At 35.6% G+C, this 5,269-nt stretch overlaps 1 long non-coding RNA gene and 1 pseudogene across 1 annotated transcript; one reads left to right on the top strand and one right to left on the bottom strand.

Annotated features, from left to right (window-relative positions):
• Window positions 1-601: 601 nt before the first annotated feature.
• LOC105111878 (prostatic spermine-binding protein-like) lies at window positions 602-4,900 on the bottom strand (annotated as a pseudogene).
• On the top strand, window positions 2,559-2,865 carry LOC105111877 (uncharacterized). The gene is made up of 2 exons (XR_839673.1): window positions 2,559-2,741; window positions 2,776-2,865. It is a non-coding gene; the product is annotated as an uncharacterized LOC105111877 (long non-coding RNA).
• Window positions 4,901-5,269: the final 369 nt, after the last annotated feature.

Genomic DNA, 5,269 nt, shown 5'->3' on the forward strand with positions numbered 1-5,269 from the left:
AAATATGATTATAATATTTTTTTTCTAATATTAGTTGTCACCCAATATATTATTTGTTTTTTTTTCTAATTTTAATCAAATAGTCTCCTGCACACATCTATCTTTATTATTATTCAATTAAATAAGAAGTTAATTAAAAACAAAACAAAGTCTTTAATCGCAACAGGATCTCATATCATATTTCTTAATTATATTTATCTCTTAACTTTATAATTTGAAGTTTAGTTAACGTTAACAATTGTTTTTGCATATTTATTAATATATATAATTTTTAATTTAGTTAATTATATATGAAAATGGTTTTTAAATTTACAAAAAAAAAAATTAACAAAAATTACCTCCATATTAATTTTTTTTATGTTAACAACACCCATTTGCAAGTTAGCATCTAAAAACCAATTTGGTGCTAATAACGATTATGACTACACACAAATCGCCATTATTATATTAACAATTAACTGCATGAACTATAAGCACGTCTTCTGCCCTCCAGTTTTATCCATCTTTTACCTTGTTTTTTCACGGTTAGCAACGGTTGGTTACTTTTGAGATTTATTACTGACAGTCCATAAAACCAACCCATTAGCAAGGAGCAGCAGCGTATCAGCAACAATAGAAACTCTGATTAAATGTGGCTTAAAAGATCATAATCATTACATTTTTCGAATTAATCATTGCCGCAGCAGCTCACAGTTCTAGAGTGTACTCTAACCATGCAAGGAAAGTACGATAATTATGCATAATACCATTATCCTAAACAGGCCCCCCTCGTAATCTAAGAAGATCGACAAAGTTAACAAGTCACTGAGAAACAAACAGTATATCTGGACTGAGGAGGCTCCACTACTCTCCTACTTCACTTCTTCCTCTTCTTTGGGGGCTGGAGGGCTTCTTCATCTTCTTCTTCTTCGTCCTCATTCTCTACCTCCTCAACTTCTTCCTCATCCTCTTCTCCACCATCATCATCGTCATCGTCATCATCTTCGTCGTCGTCGTCATCCTGACCTTCACCTGTCATCTTCGTCGTCGTCGTCGTCATCCTGACCTTCACCTTCTTCATCATCATCTTCTTCCTCTTCTCCATTCTCTTCTGCCCCACCTCCTGCTCCACCACCTGGACCCTTCTTTGAGTTACTCTTGTTATTGTTGGGATTGTTGCCCAAGTCACCTCCATCTTCAGAGGACAGTTCCTCTTCACCTTCTCCTAATCCATCACCCCCTTCCTCCTCATCGTCGTCATCATGATCATTGTCATCATCTCCTTCTGCATCAACTGGCTTGTCATGGCCTTGTGCCTCATCCCCGTCCATTCTAGGTTTGTTAGTCAGCAACAACCCACTGGGATCCTGAAACCATTTTTACAAAATAGCATTTCATAGCAGGTCAAACGGAGAATTTGTATATCATGGGCAATGAAAGATTGCTGGACACAAGGTCTCCAAATTAGTACATTAAATGGTATAGTAATACAATATAGTTTCCCAAGAATGAGCCAAGTTAAAAAGCACCATCGCAAATTCTTAAATGACAATCAAAATATTAAGAAGACAGCAACGGCGTAGACATGTAATGTAGCAAGCAAACATATAAAAAAACTCTTAAAAAGATTTTACCCGTGCAATCGATGTCCAGCCTTGGAACACTTTCACCACTTGAAGAATAAAAATATATTTAGGAAATCAAAGAGGCTGGCTTCATTTTGTAAGTTTTATTTCGAAAGTGAAAACAACCAGTAACTAAACATTCTTTGTTTCTATTGGCCTTCGAAACTTTTCAACTTCTAACTACATCAATTTAGGACACCTATTTAATCCCATAATAACATAAGCATGTGGGAAAAGATTGTAAATTAAAAAAATAAGTAAATAGATAGGAGTTGCATTCTCAGCTGGGTGATGAGAAGGTATCAAAAAGTGCGGTAGACCAAATAGCCGATGGCATTGAGGCCCATAAACTTATTAAAGTACCTCCATTTAAAGAGGTAGCCACTAAAGTACAAATTAAAGCGCATGAAAAAGCGAACCAGGTTCGTTTCTCCCTTTTTTTCAGTATATAATTTTTTGTTCCTTATTATGAAAAGAAAGAGCTACATGACCCCGGTGCAACTGGAATATATACCGCAACCACAATGGGAAAGGGAAACGAGGTTCTCTTCACATACGAGAGAAACATCTCTTCACCGGCCACACTACTCTAATCAAGAATCCATATATAATTCATCTTTCATTGTTTGGACACCTTTTTCTCACTCACGAGAAACTCAAAGCATCAGTAAAAAGATTACATCATGTATCATAATAGCGAATTAATAAAAATAATGGATTTATTTATTTTTGCATTTTGAAAATGTTTTTAAAAAAATTTGAATTTATTTTTATTTTTTTCATTTCAAATTAATATTTTTTTGTATTTTTTAAATCATTTTGATATGCTAATTTAGAAAATAATTTTAAAAATAAAAAATATTGTTTTAATATACTTTTAAATAAAAAAATATTTAAAAAAAATCCAATTATACCATCACATCTTTATCTTCTCAATTACCAACTATACCATCACATCTTTATCTTCTCAATTATGCTAATAATGGCGTCACCTATGACTATTCGGGAGGGGGATCCTAGAAGATTCGGAGCAGGTTACGCCACGACATAAAACAAGCGACCCTCAACCACTTCACACTTTATTTTAATGGGTCTCGACCATTTCAAACTTTATTGGTTTCATTTAAACAAATTCAGGCTGGTGTGGTAACTTACCAAAAAAAAGATTCAGGCTGGTGTGGTGAATAATATAATAAAATAAAGCAAGTTGATGGGAGTGGGACAAGCAAAAACGTGCAAGCAAACACATAACTGGAAGAGACAAATCACAGTAAATGCCAAAAAGTGCAGACCCTTCCTCCTCTGGCTGGTTTATCACCTTGAAATAATCAAGATATCATTATTACATATTTTTTATATATTTATAAGAATTTAAGAAATAAAATAATAACACGTGTCGTCTAGGAATAGTTATATCTCCTATGACATAACGTAAGACACCACGAACATAATATTCGAACACGGCCAATCCCACATCAAAAGATGCTTCTCATTTGACCTGACTTTTCCCATTACATAAAAAAAATAAAATAAAAACAGAGATTTTTTATTTTATTTTTTAAATTCCAACCGGCTCACACCTGCTAACAAAACCGACAACTCAAAGTGTGTCCTGATCCGTTCATTACTGGTAATTATTTTTAAAAATTTATTTTTAATATCAAAACAATACAAAAATATTAAAAATATTATTTTCGATATAGAATATCAAAACAATACAAGAATATTGAAAACATAATTTAAAACAAAAAAAGAAGAAGTTAAAACTCACTGCCAAACACCCTTTAAAAACCAAGCCGGTGAATTCAGATTTAACAAACAAAAAGAAGTTAAAACTCACTACCAAACACCCTTTAAAAACCAAGCCGGTGCGCCCATTCGCCTAAAGCATGCATACAAAAGCAAAAAAGCAAGATAATGCCACATACACCTAAGGGTTGGCGCACGTTAAGCCAGACCTAAGAAATGTGCACACCCCTAAAAACAAAAAGGGCCTGTGGCGCATGTTAGCAACGTGGATGGCATATACCAGACCAAAGGTCCAAAACCAGCTGCCTTCGGCGCATGTTAGCATAAAATTAAACATGAAACACGCTCACCAAAGAGAAACTAAAAACACAAACAGAGACCAAAGAAAAAGCAGGAACCCAGTTAGAAAAATCAAGTACTAAATAGCAAAAGCGCCCGTTAGCATCAAGGACAGCAAGCTAGAAAAACCCTTTCTAGCAATAACAAAATGAATAATAACACAACTTACCAGAGCCTTGAGGAGTTGGGTTTTGAAGAGAGCAGAAACAAGCAAAGTAGTCAAAACCTCGCCGGCGCACATTAACAAGCCGTTAGTAAGAGTAACTGTCACTGAACCGTACGTAGCCTCCATTTGCGTGCGTCAAAAAAAGAAAAAGAAAAAAGATAAATAAAACACCTGCACAAACAGGATCCGTAACCGTTAGATCTGTTCTAGAAACCATTTCAGCCGTCAGATCTCACGCAACACAAAAGACAAATTAAAAAAAAAAACTGAATCGTAATTATAAAAAAAATTCGTGTATTAAAGAATGTTGGGTTTAACAGCGAAAAAGGCTACACAGCGTGCTAAGAAGGAATGTTAAAGAAAAAGAGTTTCGTTCATGTGGATACTTAATCAAAATTAGACAAAATACCACTTCCTGTCATGATAATCCCTTGTCGGCGACACACAACTTCCAAATATGAAAAACCATCACCAAATCAAGCTAGCTATTGACGAAAATCGTAACAGGAGCAGAAAAAACAGGAAGTTTGCATAGCAAGTGAAAAAAATTTGTTGTTCTTGACGTCGAACAACCAGTTTTTAATGGAGAACGCATTAAAATCCAACGGAACCTTAAGGATTGAAGCAAAAGCCAGCAAAACTTCACAGAACGGCACCTAAAACACGAGGAATTGCTCGAAAATCATTTGAAAACTAGAGAACTGAGGCAAAAAGAGCTAAAAAAAACTCAAAACGGCAAGTAAACAAGATATTAACAGAACAAACTTTCATTTTCAGTAAGAAAGTGCAAAACAGAGCTCAAAAGAAGCGAAAAATACAGAGAAATTGAAACGCAAGGAAGAGAGTCAAAGAGGTGCAGCATACCAGGAACGAAGATCTGAGCACACAGAGAGCAGATCTGAAGGTTTCAGGGTCTAAAACCGGAAAATACAAGCGTTTAGAGCTCCATCCATTTTGGACCGTTGGATCTTGATCGTAGAGACAGAGAGAGTCCACAAGATATAGAATAAAAATAAATATCTTCAGAAACAAAGAAAGAGAAAGCTAGAGAGTACTGGTGTGGGTGGGGTGACTGACTGACTGACTGCCCGTAATTTCTTAGTCAGGACTAGGGCAGGTCGGGCAGGGCTGTTCACCATGTGAAAATTTGAAAAGATCGTGGGCTTGGGCTGCCCATGGAGAGTTAAGAAAAGAACAGAGTGTTGGGAGGGGGGGGGGGGCCGACTCTTTGAGGATTTTAATGATTGTTATTTATTTCTTAATTCTAATTTATTAAGCTCTTTGGCATTTTCTAAAAGCCTCTCATGTCGTGTCTATACTCTATTGGTCTGTTGCGATTTCGAGTGACCCGACCATGGTTAATTTGGAAACTAGGGTTAACTAAACCTCCATTGGTTACTGTTAAGATGTT

The sequence above is a fragment of the Populus euphratica genome, unplaced genomic scaffold (assembly GCF_000495115.2).
Source record: "Populus euphratica unplaced genomic scaffold, PopEup_1.0 scaffold314.1, whole genome shotgun sequence".
NCBI lineage: Eukaryota > Viridiplantae > Streptophyta > Magnoliopsida > Malpighiales > Salicaceae > Populus > Populus euphratica.